Source organism: Rhinolophus ferrumequinum, chromosome 25 (assembly GCF_004115265.2).
Source record: "Rhinolophus ferrumequinum isolate MPI-CBG mRhiFer1 chromosome 25, mRhiFer1_v1.p, whole genome shotgun sequence".
In the NCBI taxonomy this organism is placed as follows: domain Eukaryota; kingdom Metazoa; phylum Chordata; class Mammalia; order Chiroptera; family Rhinolophidae; genus Rhinolophus; species Rhinolophus ferrumequinum.
Genome location: NC_046308.1, coordinates 28,023,717 through 28,040,080, shown reverse-complemented (window position 1 = coordinate 28,040,080; position 16,364 = coordinate 28,023,717).

Sequence of the window (16,364 nt, the reverse complement as noted above, 5' to 3'; positions counted from 1 at the left end):
GCTATCAGTTCACAAGCTTAAACCTTTTGAATTTTACATGCTTCCTTCTAGAGTCTATACTCAGCTGCCTTTTTTTTTTTTTTAATTCACCTTCATCCTTGCCACAGCTCAGCCCCTGGGAATTCAGTTTGTACCTGAACTGAACCACAAATGTCAGCTTACAAATTTCAAAAGTCAGAAAATATCCCTGGAGTAAATGTGCTTGTTTTTGTATGGTATATAGGTTACTTAGATTTCAAAAATTGAAATTAAAACAATTTCAGGATTGTGACAAGTAAGTCAAGTCATATATTTTGTACTTCCAATCTCTTCTGGTTTTTTTTTTTTTTAAAGAACTTTATGTTCTTAAAAACGTTTATTTTTCTCAAATTTATTGTGTTTTTCTGTAATGCTGTAAGAAGTCTTCATTTCCCTTTTTCTGAGTGCTGAGATTCAAAAAGCCAGCTCTCAACCATAGATTAATCTTCATCTCTCCAATGTCTTGTTTGTAATTTAGTTTCATGTGTAAGTATTTATATTAGTTTTCCTCAGGGATTTATACATATACATATATATATATATAATTATATGTATATTATATTATATATTGCAAATATATATAATACATATATTTTTTTTTTCCTACACAGATATATACAAGGTTTTTATCCTCATTTTACCACTTGACAATACAGCTTTAAGTATGTGTTACATGGCTATTCCTTGGTCAAGGTCACTTGCAAAAGCAAGTTGGATTCTGAAAAAATCTTGTTTGATGAGTAAAGTTTCTCATTAGTTTTTTTTCCCCTTTATTCTGATCCACTGGAATTCTTTTTAAAGAGCTTGCGGAAGATGGTGCAAAAGCCCCCTTTCTGGTCTTGCCTGGGGTTTTCATTCTTGAAAAATGTTTGTTCACTTTCTCTTTCTTCTTTTGAACAGAATCTGGTGGTGTCTTCTAAATTCATCTCTTCCAAATAGGTCTGTTTTTCACGTCAGGACCTCTGCTGGGGAAAGTAGGGCCTAGGTGACCTACAGCCAGGGGGCGTGCCCTGTCTCTTCTAAAAGCACAAATACTGAGTATCCATTTGCTGTTTTACTACCTACCAAAGCAGTTACTTAGAATATATCATTGAAGAGGAGAGAGTCTATGCTCTCAAAGAACTCTTGGAGTAATGGTGGTGTGCATAAGAAAATCAGTAATCAGAATACAGTGTGATGGGTGCCATATAAGAAGTGCTGTGATAGCATAAGAGAAACCCCTAGCATAGTTTCAAGCAGTCAGGGAGGTTTCCTGGAAGTGGAGGAGTTAGAAGGATGAAGATCCAAATGGAAGGTCGAGCATTTGCAAAGGAACAACAATTAAGGGGCGAGTACTGATATATGTGGTAGGAAGGTTAGGAGATAGGTCTGAGGAGCAGTCAAATTGTAGCCAGCCGGAATATCAGAAATAGGAGTTGGCATTTTTCTCATGGTAAAAGGAAGATACCAAAGGGTGTTAAGATGGAGTGGGGAATGGGGACAGTGCTCAGGTTTGCATTTTAGAATTCCTTTTTAGCAACCCTGTGGACTGGGTATTGAACTGTGTCTGCAGTATCACAGCATTTTAGTTCCCACAAGCACTTGAGCACCCAATCAATGAAACTAAACCCATCATGAGTTCTTACCTCTATGTTACAGATCAAAAGGCAGATTGTGGATGAATTGCCCAATAAGGCAGCATCCAGTCTGAGTCCCGATCTATATCCCAGCTAGCAGAGGGTCAAAGAGCCTCTTAATTCAATTTCCTATAATGTTCAAGTAAGTGCAAGATTTCAAAAGCTTCCCAAAATTAGTTGGTTTTAAAAATTGAACAGGATTCACTGTTGAAGTTAAGATTTTTCTAAAGATTGAGTTTGCTGAATGTACATTTACTGCCCTTTCTGTGTCTACTTAATGCTGGCAAAGAAAAAAACAAATTTTTGCTTCAGTGATGTTGCAGTGCCCTTTGTGAAGATGAAAGTACAATGTATGGTCAGGTTCGGGAGATAAAGAAATGTAGTAAGCAACTCACAGACTAGAACAATATCTGGATAAAATTCAAGAAGAGTTTTAAACAACTGCTAGCCTTTTTACTAAAAAGAACAGCAGTTGGGTAGCATGGATCTTGTTTGAAGTACAGAGTTAAATCCAGCTTCATCATCTAGGAGTTCTATGATTTTAAATTACTGAATTTCTCTGAGCCTGAGTCTGGAAAATATTGGTACCAAATATAAAAGGGGGATGACGCCGTACCCTTTAAAAGTGACTTTACTTGGAATTTGGCTTTACAGGATGACTTTCTGCCTCTAGAGAGCGGGAGAACTGACATGTTGAAATTATTAGCCATTTTTGGTTTGATCAGCTATTGACTTAAATAATGTTGATTATATTCCCTTGTGATCTATTACTTTTTTAAAAAATAAAATTTTATTTTTTTCACACAATAAATAAATAAATAAATAAATATAAATATAAGTTAAAGTGTCTTTCTTTCCTTAACCTTTTCCCTATACTTGACGCAGTGAGGGGTCTATAACCCTAGGAGGGTTAATCCCTTTGCCTGCCTTCTGCAGCTTCCACAGCAGAGCCAATAGTTCCATCCTTCAAAGAACTCTGCCTGCTCTGTCAAGGAGCATTGGTTGCTAAACCACAAGCCAGGAAATTTCTTGGGGTGCAAAAAAAATGATAATATTAACAACACTGACAGTTTCTCATGGGCTTATCTATGCCTTTTTACATTACAGAAGAAACAGGACAAATGTCTTCCCACAGATGTGAAACTTTAGTGGTAGACTGATGCCAAAAAATATATATATATACACACACATACAGTAGCCTGAAAGCCTGAACATTGACACAGATCGGGTTTTCTCTAGAGGCCACTGGATTCAAGGAATATGTAACAATCCCATTTAGAAACTGAAGTGTTATCATTTATACTACAAAAATCTTTTTGTTCCCCCCTAGGTGAAAATCTCAGAACTTCCCTAATATAATCCCCACTGACAAATGGGAAAAACAATGAGCAACATATTCATGAAGTCAGTATGCTTCACCAAAGAACAGCAAATGTACAACTCTGTTTTACAGCCTGAAAGATCAAGTGAGTTCTACCAAAATAGTCCAGACAACTTCTCAAGCTTTATTCTCCTGAGATGCTAGGCACTAGGCTTATTAGAAAATTTTAAGGATAGTCTAGTGTACCTACAAAGTATAAAAATATAAATTATCCCACTGGGTAAATACCTAACTGCCTCTCTAAAGCACATTCCTTTTATCCCGTTATTTGAACATAGGATATTCTTTTGTAAGTCTTGGAATTCAGGGAGCTTTCAGTAAAATTCAGAAATGCGTATTCTTTCATGTCACCCCTCACAGATTATCCCTAAATTCCGCTGGAGAATTCTGCTTATACTTTAAGAGAGCCCTTAGGCTTTTTTTTAGGGTGGACTTAACTCTCATTTTTGCACAAGGACAGTGTTCCCATGGTGATGAGGATGATGTCATCCTCCAACAGTGAGTAGAGCCCCATTGCTCACCACAGGAATAGATGGGATAAGAGATAACAGCATTTTCTGTTATAACTCAAAGATTAGTCAGGCTAACAAGCCAGGAATTTTCACTGAACATAAGCCTGGCAGATTGTTTCAAATTATTATCTTCTTCACTGTCAAAGATACTCTAAAATAGCAGGAATTCTCCTGTCCTATTAGGCTCCTCCAAGGATCTATAGCCTGCATGGGTAGGTGGCAACTTGAGTACATTACTGAGAATCTAATATTAGGCTTTTGTGAGCATGAAAAGCTTTCACTCTTTATTAAGCCTAATTACATAAAGCAGGGACTGGAAAGGTACAGTGTGTCTTTTGTAGAGGGCTGAAAAGCTGATATAAGTTTTGCAGCACACGATGACTTTCCAATCACCTAACTTTATTATCCTAAATGGAAAAGTTATACTCTTTGCAAAATTCTATTATACCAAATCATCTTTCTATACCCACTAGTATGAGGGAAGCACCAATCCATATGTGATATATGTTCCCTCCCCGTATACTCATCACCAATTTTACTAACATAAGTCTTTGTATAACATAGCCCCTAATTAGTGAGTTCTTATCTACTAACACATGTTTTTCAATGTCTTAGCTTTCTAGAGTATAACAAGTGTATTTGTCTTGTCCATCCATCTAATCCAACCACTTGACTACTTATTAAGCTTTTGTTGAGTACTGACTATATTCTATGTACCATGCTATACATATAAAATAAAAAGATGAATATGATGTAGTTCTTGTCAAAGAAAAATGCAAAGTCTGATGAAGGGGATGACCACATAAATAAATAATTATTATGCAACATAATATCTTGAATAAGGGTTTACACTGAGATGTACACTCAAAGGTATAGTTAACTCTTCTGTGAGAGTAAGGGAACCTATAACAGAAGAGCTAATATTTGAGATAGGCCTGGGACTAAGCCAGGTATAGCACCTTACTAGTTTCTCTAATATCTCTGGCTCTCAAGAAAAGACTGATAAACAGGGAATATATTAGTCAACTGAGGAAAGCTGCAAGAAAGAAAGATCCTAAATCTGTCACCCATCCCATGCATGGTACTGCCCACCACACACCACCACACACATACATATCCCTGACTATCCTGTGATTTGAGATAAGCCCTTAAGGATTAGGCTCATGCTAAGCATATTTCTGGAAGCTGTCCAATACATAGAGTAGGCCCAAGACGGGTATAGTTGTTCTTACCTTTATTTGGATTATGAACTCGTTCATGAACCTAATGAAGTTTCTAGACTACTCCAAGACCTACTCCCCAGAAAAATGCATAAACACCTTAGATGCACAAATTTGTAGAGAATTGTATGGCATTCCACAAACACTTTAGCAATGGTCTATGGAGTCTATATTAAGAACTTTCAGTTGAAGACAGAAACTAGAGTCATATTGTTTGTATACTCCCAGCCTATCCAACTGTCTTAAATGATAATGGACACAACACGATGCAGGAGCTAATCTTTTCTGGTTTGTAGAGTGAAATACATCACTTCCTAGATGTATAGTATTAGATAACCTCCTTCACCCTGTATTTACTCATCTCTATAATGGGGCTATTAATCCTATCTCTCAGGATTTGTTGTCAGGATTAGAGTTAACATATATGATATACTTCCCAGAGTATCTGGCATATTATTTATTTGGCTTTTATTATTATCAGTATCAGTATTTTATTATTGTCATTATCACTGAATAATGACAATACTACCATTATGTTCTAGAAATTCAGAGAGCAAATTATGGTGACTAGATGCAATATCCATCTTAATTCTTCAAAGATAGTTCAAAATTATTGTTTAGCTAGAATTCCCTCTGTCCTCAAAGTGATTGATAAAAACGCTGCTATTATATTGTAAACCCACTGGGTGGAAAGTATAGTTACTTACTTATATATTCTTTACCATGTTCAATAAAAGTTTAATAAGATTATTATACTACTTGGGATTTCTATAGTTCTTTAGTTTGATACTACATACTTTATAGATACTAATTTCATAATTCTCCCAAATCCACAGAGACTAGAAAGGTAGGACATGTTAAAAGCATCTTCTTTACTTGTCGTTTTAAACACATCTCTTTCTTTCATCCCTTCTAACCTTGTTGTACCACTTCCCATCAAATACATCAGGATTTAACTCCTTCCTTTTAGCATTGAGGCCTCTCAGCAGCTCTATTACACTAGCATATCCCATTCAATTTTTTCCAAGCCTTCCTTTCTTTTTCCCCATTATACTTTCCAGTTTCTCTTTAACAGATTTGATCTGTAAAATGGGCTGTTTTGAATAGATCTAGCTTAAAGGTAATTCTAATAATTTATAATTAATAAATTAATAATCATAATAGTGTCTATGTATGAATGTCAGTCACTGGAATACAATAAAATATTCTCTCCTTTGTGCATCTCAAAAACTCAATATGTTATCTATCATTATCTTCATTTAATGGTGAGAAAAATGAGTCCATAAGAGATTAAATAAACTGGTATAAGGTCACACTACTGGCAAGGGGCAGAGCTGGGATTTAAACCCAAGTATCTCTAAGGCCTATTTATCTCTAAGACTTATTAGGAACTATGCAAATTCTCCAAATTATCTGTCTGTTTCTCAAGGTACTGAGGAGAACTTGTTGATCCCTCAGAGCTACACAGAGACAAGCCGTACATCTGTGTCTAGGAAAATCAGAGGACTTGTTTTGACACTGGGACTTTCAGTAAAGTGAATTTTTGTTAAAGCTCCATCAATTCTAATTTCCATTTGTCCTTGCTCCTCCCCTTCTTAACCTACCATTTCATCAAAGGATATGATGGATCAGAATTCAAGAGGATTTGTAACTATGTATCATCCCAGAAGTTCTCTAGAGAACAGACCATTAGGGCTTCTGAAAGTCAGAATCGACATCCTATGTGTTTCACTTCACATCGGGGTCTTACAAAACCATGCCTCAGTCTCTCCTAGGACTGAAATTTGGAAGGTGACAGAGTCTCAATGCTGTCTGCAGGACTTAGCAGTCCCTGAAGTCTGTACATTCACTGAATTTCATAAATACACCTTCCTTTTTTAACACTTAATGGTGAACATATTCTCATGCCAGTCTCTCCATGCATAATTACTCTCCTCTCTACCCTCCTGGAATCTTTGAGGATTTCTTAGACTCTACACCATTGCAACTCCTTCCTCCTTCAATAGAACTTTCAGAATGCAATACTTTCCATTTCAAGTGGTAGCAATAGACCCCTAATAAAAAATAAAAAAATATATAAATTTTTTTAAATAATAAAAAATATATATATTAATTGGATTAATTAAGAGAAGAATTTCTGAAACTAGGCCCACAAATTCCCTGCCACTAAGGAACATTATGTTTTTTTTCTCTGCTCCAAATAGTAGTCATGCTCAACACCAGGAATAGTGCTCAGTTCTTTTCCAAACTGGGGGTAAGGAGCTTTTCTACGTCCTACTAACAACCATTGAACTGCAATTCTATCATTACCTCCATCACCTTTTTGTAGATATACTTGCCTCAGTCAGCTGAAACAGAACCCCCTTGGTTATTTCAAGACCCATGTGACCTATTCTAGTGATTTTCATCTATACAGGTCTTATTTGGCTTACAGATGTGATCTGATTGTTTCTTTCTGTCCCTTTAATTCTAAAGGCATTCCTTGAGAAGTAAATAGTTGCCAAGAGCACAAATACTGTCCTTGCTCCAAGTCCAAGATCTCCAGCCCAGAAATTTTCTGACCATTATTCTGCTTCCAAACTCTGAGTCTTCCTGGAATGTCTAGTATCCTCAAATCTGAAACACCTTTATTTTTGTCAGTGTAAAGAAAGTGATGGAGGAATGTGTCTGATTTACTCCATCAAGGCGATAGAGAAAAAGAAAACATAATTTTCTGCTAGTACTTATATAACTCAAAATTTTTCACATATTTTGCATCATATAATGTTCACAATATCTTTGATTGTTAGGGAGGAGACAGATTTGTATCCCTGTTCATAGGAAGAAAACTAAGACCCAAATGACAGGACTCAACAAGACTTTATTTAGGCAAGTAGTAGCAGGTCTCTTCATTCCCAGACCAGGACATTTTACACAGATGCAGGACATTTTTGTTTTTCTCTAGTCTTTATCCTAAAACATAGCCATGGTCTTAGGGAGTTATTTGGGAATAGATTTCTGGTGGTTGATTTTCCCACTACAGTAACAGTCCTAATAAATATGATGCATATTATCTATGAACAAAGATAAAAAATCTCCCACTTACCTATGCACATTTAGGAACTAGTTCTTCTTAAAGACTGAAAGTTTTTTGATACTGTCAATGATGTTAGCCTAGATTACAACCCAAATGAACCCGAGCAGCAATTTGTCTGTGCTTTCATGTGGTTAAAACACGAACACAATCACAGCGTATTAGTGGACTGACAGTCTTGGCATCTTGTTTCCTAACAAAAGAGAGATGGTATTAAACCTAACAAGTGTCTTTTCTAAAGGCTTAAGGGAAACCGCTCAAATGAATAAAACCTCAAAGACCTAAGTCAAAGAGCCTCATCAGGAGATATTTGAATATCATATTCCTAAGGTTACACATACTTAACTCAGGAGGGAGAAATCCTGCAGAAAGCAAGCAGAGTATGGTTTGCTTCTCAGCTAATTCTGATGCAGAGCCCACGGCCACACCATCCACTGAGGGGGCAAGCGAGGTGCAGAATGTGGGGTGGTTCATTCAGGTACAATCTTAGGACTTAGAGAAACACTTACAGAGCCAGTTGTTGTTATTGTTGTTAATCTCAAATGCCAACAGAAATTCCTTAGTTTTCTTCAAAGAAACAACTTGGAATTTCAGCCAACTGACTGACTTGAGAGTGTTGTGTTTTTGGTAAGGTGACTCACATCTTACTGTGTTCAAACGGAACAATAGGTAAACTTTGGATAAAGTGGAGCCCAGGGTAGTAGTGTCTCTGTTTTAAATCCTGGCTGCAGCCTCCCAATGCCCAAGGTCCAGTTTTGTATGCTTCAACTGATAGGAGATTTGGATGAGCTTAGAGGAGTTAGGGAAGACATTCAAAAATGAATAATGTGTAGAAAATAGAATGTATTGTTTTAAGAAAGATTAAGTGAAAGACAATTGTGATGAACCACACACACACAAAGTTAATTTTCTTTGGGATAAGAAGTGTTATAGCAGGTAGTAACCTTCCACTGAATGAGAGAAAATTGGTCTTAAGTTACCCAAAATTGTGAGAAGTTTAAAGGAAATGTAAAATCAAATAACAACTGCGTGTGTTGAAAGATGGAATGCCTTGCATGGGGATAGGAATATGGACTAAGTGACTGACCAATGCTTTTCCATAATGTGATGATATAGAAAACATGACCCAACACTGTGTGTTGGTTTCACCCGTGACCTCCAGCAATTCAGTAGGAATCAAAGAGCTATTACTCTTTATCTCTCACAAGAGGACAAGAGGTTGAAACAGAGTTCTGAAACATCTTTTTCCTTTAAGGCCTAGCAGAATCTCACAAAAATAAATGATTTTTTTCTTCCTCCTTACTCTCACTGAATGTGAATCTCATCTTGTCTATGGTGTTTATCACAGTCTTCTTTTAATATAATTAGCTAGTTCTCTAATAAATACTAAATTTTCCTGTGACAGTTCCTATGTCCTTTTCATTGCTGTACACTTCACAGTGCCCAGTAGGATGTCTAGTACTAGCAGAAGCTCAATAAATGTAAACTGAATTGAACTGAACCCAACTGTCTGGGTCTCTGGAGGAAATTTAACAAACAACCTTTCCTTAAGGACTTGACTTTCTCATTTAGTAAACAAATCTCATAAACACATAGAACAAAATATAAAAACCTTAAGCAGTACACATTTAAACAACTTTAGATTAGAAAAACTCAGAGGAAATGGATTGGGATGTTTTAACGTATAAAGTATCAGATTTCCAAAACTGTTGAGTCCCTACCATCTACATAGTGTTAAAAATTGCTTTACATGTAATGTTTTATTTAATACTAAAAGCATTTTAAATTCATGTTTAAGTTGCAAGATGGATAATATTGTTTCCACTTTAAAAATGGGGAAACTGGGGCAGACCCAGTGGCTCTGGTAGTTGGAGCTGCGTGCTCCTAACTCCAAAGGCTGCTGGTTAGATTCCCACATGGGCCAGTGGGCTCTCAACCACAAGGTTCAACTCCTCAACTCCCGCAAGGGATGGTGCGCAGCTCCCCCTGCAACTAAGATTGAACACGGCACCTTGAGCTGAACTGCCGCTGAGCTCCCGGGTGGCTCAGTTGGTTGGAGTGCGTCCTCTCAACCACAAGGTTGCTGGATCAACTCTTCGAGTCCCGCAAGTGATGGTGGGCTGTGTCCCCTGCAACTAGCAATGGCAACTGGACCTGGCACTGAGCTGCACCCTCCACAACTAAGATTGAAAGGACAACAACTTGACTTGGAAAGAAGTCCTGGAAGTACACACTGTTCCCCAATAAAGTCCTGTTCCCCTTCCCCAATAATAAAAAAAAAAAAGTGGGGAAACTGAGGTTTAAAGATACTAAGTGATTTGTCCGAGACCACATGGTACTATTAAATGATTAACTTAAGCTCATAGTTAGACCCCAGGTTACCCTGGCAGCACTTTTGGTGACTTTCCACTTTACAGATTTGCCTTACAAATGTAGTATTGAAGTAAAGAAAGGACATAGATGGTAGAGAAGGTGGTGATGGCATTGGTATACTAGCATCTCATAAAAAATATCACTTTCCTCTCCCACTCCCAAGTTAATTAATATTATCAGCAGCTCCTTGCTGTCAAGTCATTTACCCACACAGTCAATCAATGAATTACTGGCTTTCCTCATGATTTCTTTGTTAAGCTATGCGTCATTGCCATCAGTCCCACTGTGGTGAATTGATAGTATAACTCAGGACCATCTTTATCAGTCACTTTAGCACATGTGACTCTGCATCTCAGGGGCTAGTTCTTCTTGGTATATCTCATCTAAACCTCCCTCCTCTGAAAATTTGAGTTTTCTCTCTCATTTGAAGCCGTTCTGGACCTGCTGAGGTTTCCAAACTACAGTTCAAGCTGTATGTTGTCCCATTCCAGTCTCAATGGAAGTGTAACATTTCTCTAGAGAAGATTCATTAGGTACAGACATGAGATTCCATGGCTCCTCTGAGCCCAACTTCTAAGATAAACCTAATCTCAAAGCTTTAATGCAATGTGAACTTTAAAGTGACAATTAACGCAGGAAACTTTTCCCTGAGGCAATTAACTTCTTCTGCTCTTCTATCTAACCATGATTTTAGCACCGACAGCAGGCAGAAAATTAATGTCACCGTCACAGTCCGTCAGTCAACTTAGACTTGCACCCCTAGGGGCCTTTCAATTCACCATTTCTTTGCATCTTTCATGATTGGGGATTCCCTTTAGGTGCTGTGGCTACATTAGAAAAGAAAATAGTTAGCAGCAGCCCCCAAACCAAGCCAGACTTCTCAACATCTGGAGAATGCTACTACAGTGCACTCCCATGTTGGCATTTTCCCAGTGCCCCTAATAGATAAATGAAACTCCGTATCTTTCTATGTTTATCTCCCTAAATGGTAGCTACTCAGGGATGCACATTTCTCATATTGTCCACCAGTGACTCTGCAGTGGTGGAATGTCCTGTATCCAAGACAGGCAACAGATAAACAGTGAAAAACAACATATTTGGGAAGTTAGAAGGAAAACTTTTCAAGAAATATCTCTAAATCAATTTGGAAACATAATTAACTTAAAAGGAAAGAAGAAGGGAGTGAAGGAAGAAGGGCGGGAAGGAGGGAAGAAGGCAATTTAAAAAATGCATAAACACATATAAATACATAAATTGAATGAGTTTTTGAAAGAAAAAATAAAATAAAATCACAGTGTTGATTTTTATAATGAAATAATGTTATCTCAATATTGTTTGTTTATTTCTCTGGTCTTCCTTTCTTTCTTTAACTTTTATTTCAAATGATTTAGCCATCGATTAGCTATTGAAAAACTTTAATAGGTATAACACCATTTAAAAATCTTATTTCCCAAACTACATTTATTGTGAAATTCATAGTTTTTGATTGGCAAACTCTCCAATATCCTCAACCTCTCCTTAAATGGTTTCTTTACCTCTAGTCTTAAATCAAGGTTCTTATCTGAGAATGCTATACTGCCCTTCAAATGACACCAGCCTCTGGACCAGATGATTGGAGTAGGTAGGTGTTTGTCTTGCTTCTCCTTCACAGTTTTCCTTCAAGTGTTCTAACTCCTTTGAAACTCCAGCCATTCCCTAGCCACTTGGTGTCTGTCATCCACTGACTGCCCATCGCTGCTTTTAATCATTGAAGCTCCCATATTGGTTCGCTATCTTTCCCCTTTCTTTATCCTCATTATCATTACTGATGACTTCAACATCATATGGTTTGCACTTCCTACTCCTTGTCCTTCAGTTGCTTTACATACTCATTTCCAAAGTTTTATTCCTCCAACAATCTATCCCCAAGCCACCCCCCTGACCTGGTCATCCATACTCTTGATTTTGCCAATATATCAGTCAGGAAATAGAAGCCAAATGATCTGAAATTATCTTCTTCATTTGTTTCATTTTCTATTGTCGATTAGCCCACACTATATCATAATTTTATTAAGAATAGGGACCTTGTATGTTTAGCTCATTATTTTATCTCCAGAATCTAGAATAGAATCTTGCATAAAGTAGGTGCTAAATAAAAATATGTTAAATAGATAGATATCCTGAAACCTGTACATAGTGAAGCTAATGAATATAGAATTATCAGCTCTCTTAAAGCTTCTATTCATTAAGAAACATGGCATGTTCACCCTTACTATATAGTAAGAACATGATAATATATTCTTAGTGAATGATAAAGAAAAAGTGTAAAAGTTTCTTATCCCACAAAGAACTTACAATTTATTAGAGACCTACAACTTATATGTAGAAAATTTCATTATGAAATTAAATGTTAAATCATAATTATGGGGGGACAGGGGTGGTATATGAGGGTAAAGGGAATCTAATATATGGTGATGAAAAGAGAACTGAGAACTGACTCCGGGTGGTGAACACACAATGTGTTATATAGATGATGTATTACAGAATTGTACACCTGAAATCTATGTTATTTTACTAACAACTGTCACCCTAATAAACTTTAATTACAAAAAAAATCATATTGTATGGACAGTAAATGTAATGTGTTCATTCATTTGCTATTTCATTTATTCATCCATTAATTTATCAATTTATCCAACAAATCCTTACGAGATGCTTTCTATCTACTAAGTTCTCTTTTGGTCCCTGGAGTTTCAAAGATAAATAAGGTATTATTTCTGCTTTCAATGACATCACACTTAGTAGACAGGGAAAGACATGAGAAGAGTTTTAAAAAGAGAGAAGTAAATATGGCAGACCACATATGTCAGCATCACCAGCTCACTCTCAATCACCTTCCTCCCCCATACATGCAGAATCCAACAAGAGAGAACTTGTGTGTATTAACTAACAAGTTATTGTGTTCTTTCTTTTTAGAGCTTCTTTTTAGGTGGTAAATATTTGATGTCAGAAACATCAAACATTTTGGTTTACATTTATGGGAATGTTGGCTTATATAAACAAGACAGGAGGAGGAATAAGAAAATTAACTGACATATTTACTTGAGAAGTATGTATTTTCATCTTTTCCAGGTGTGTTTTCTGTTGCTTTTATGGTAAGATTGCCAACTATTCAAGTTAGAGAAACAAAAACAAAAATGTGTTGTATGTCTCACATAACTTTCTATAAACCTAATTGAGAACTCATGTTACACCAGGAAAAGTAGTACTGACTGACTGAAAATAGAAATCAAAGGGGAAAGATGAAGAAAGGGTGTTATAAGTTAGGGTAAATTTAGCCATAAGTGAAAGAAACCGCAATTCAATATGTCTTAAGCAACAGTAGTCCAAATATAGGGTAAGTTCAACAATTCTATACTACGCTCAAGTAGCCAGGTTCTTTGTATCTCTCAGCTCTGCCTTCCCCAGGTATAGCTTTATCTTCTGGCTATTGTCACTGGCTGCACCCAGTGTTTAGGCCCAGGTATAATATTTGAACCCAACAACATCCAAGAGAAGAGGAAAGAGTGGTCTCTCCATTTTTTTTGTTTATATCTAAAAAAACCCTCTAAAATTTCTCAAGAGACTGTCTCTCAAGGTCCTGAGGTCAGAATTGTCTTACACATCTATTCTTGGACCCATAATCATGACAAGAGGAATGGGGTTACATTTAGGTAAATCAGACTTGCTCTTGCAGCCGTGGTCCACGTCAGTCTCCCCTGAAGTACATGATTGCATGGATTCAGGAAAGCAGAGGTATTTTAAAGAAAAAGAGGGGAATAGATGCCAGATAGCCAGGTCTGACTATAGAATTTGTGGGGCCAATGAAAAATGCAGGAAAGTCAACCTCCTTTTCCCAAAGCTGCTGCCCCAACCCATGGCAGAGGACAACTCCTAAGGGACTGTCATGTTGCCCTGGGTTCAGGGTAGGTGAGAGACAGCTTCCACCCGCCTCAATGAGTTACCAAACACCTGTGGCATTGAAAGCTCAGGGCAGGGATGACCACCATCTTGCTCCACTCCAAAAGAGTGTAGGATACATGTCTAAACCCGACACCCCACACACACCCACATCCAAGCTTCCACTGGGAACAGAGGGCAAGACTGACAGTGGGCCTTCCCCACCCCCAACCTGGAGAGCAGAAAGTGTCATGAGTTGCTAGGCCAGGAGAACCAAGGAAAGGGTAGCAGACAGCTGAGAACCCAATCCAAAGAGATGCAGAGGCAGCTGGAGGCAGGAATTTAGGAGCCAAAGCTACATGTCCTACTGCACTCTCCATTGTCCCAGCTACTTTGCTTCAAAGAATAAATTATTAAGAATTTCAAGATGGTGACTGTAGAGCATGGTGACTGTCTGAGCAGGACGCTGTGTGACTACAGTGGCTGCAAGCTCATAAAGATGTCCACCAACAGTGTCAGAGGACTGGGACTTGGGAAGCATGTGGGAAAACACCAGAAGCTGACCAAAGTGGGAAGGCTTTGAGAAGAAACTGACCATTAGGAACCCAAGAGGCTGGTGCATAATACTTAAGCTTCCCCCACTACCAACAAAGAGCTGAGAGGAAAAAGGGTCTCACCATATGTTAGAGGAAGGTAAACAGCTGATCTCATTTGTACAATGAGGCAGAGCAGCCTGAGTGCCTGGAAATTCACTGAAGACCACTTTGCTCCTGTATTTCATCTCTGTTGTGACCTGATACAATCCAGAAAAAGAAAAATGATCCTACTCTTGAGCCAACATGGGCAAAAGGAGGAGAAATGACTGCAAGCTAATAAGGAGAGAGAGGATTCCTTATTCAAAGGGAATTAATAATGCACCTCCCATATCCTGCCAAATCTAAAAAAAAAAAAAAAATTCAATGCAATTTTGTATCAGGCAGAGGAACACACAGTAATTCCTCCTGTGCAGGCTTCACCCAGTGCATCTGTGTGAGAGAGATTAGCCACATCCTACAGAGAGGGGTGATTTTCAAAGCTTTAGTTTTAATCAGGTGGGCATGGAGTGCTCTGAAATGTTTCCCCTGAGTTCTTAATGATGTGCCCTTACATACTTCTAAAAATATGGTGAATATTTAAATTAAAATAAATGTATTACAGTAAAAGACACATTGCCATTTCCCCCCTCAATATATTCCCCCTTGCTTCGAACACACTTATCCCATCATTCTTGACACTTTCTGAAGCCGTTCTGCAAGTCTTCTTTCTTGGGTGTCTTTAGTTGCATTATTGTAGCTGCCTAGATGACTTGAATTGATTCAAAATGTTTTCCTTTCATGTCATTTTAACTTTGGGGAAGAGTAAGAAGTTGCATGTTGCCAGGTTCAGTGAATAAGGTGGATGAGGACACAGTGTAATGTTTTGTTTTGTTTTGTTTTTTTAGTTTCAGGTGTACAAAACAATGTAATAGTTAGACATTTATCATTTATACCCCTCAAAAAGTGAAAACCCCCTTCTCGCAATCTACTACCCCTCTGACATGGCATACAGCCATTACATTTCCATTGTCTCTCTCTATTCTTAGTGCTGTACCTCACTTCTTGTGAATACACACACACACACACACACACACAATTATAGTTGACATTCATTATTGTTCAGCTTCAGCTTCAGGTGTACAGTGCAGTGATCAGGCATGTACACCATCCCTGAAGTGAACTCCCTAAGAAGACAGGTGTCCATTGGATACCCTACAAAATCTTTACAACATTATTGATTACATTCCCCAAACTGATTTTCATATCCCCGTGACCATCTTGTGGTTACCGATTGTGCTTTCTAATCCCCTCACCCTTTCTCCCATCCCCACCCACTTCCCATCTAGCAACGCTCAGTTTTTCCTCTATGTCTCTGAGGCTGTTTCTGATTGGTTCATTCACTTATTCTTTTCTTTAGATTCTATATATAAGTGAGATCATATGGTATTTGTCTTTCTCTGTCTGACCTATTTCACTTAACATAATGTTCTCTAGGTCCATCCATGTTGTTGCAAATGGTAAGATTTCTTTCTTCTTTATGGCTGTGTAATACTCCATTATATAAATGTACCACAGTTTCTTAATCCAGTCATCTATTGATGGGCATTTCGGTTGTTTCCATATCTTGGCTATTGGGTATAGTGCTGCAATAAACATAGGAGTGCATAAATTTTTTTGA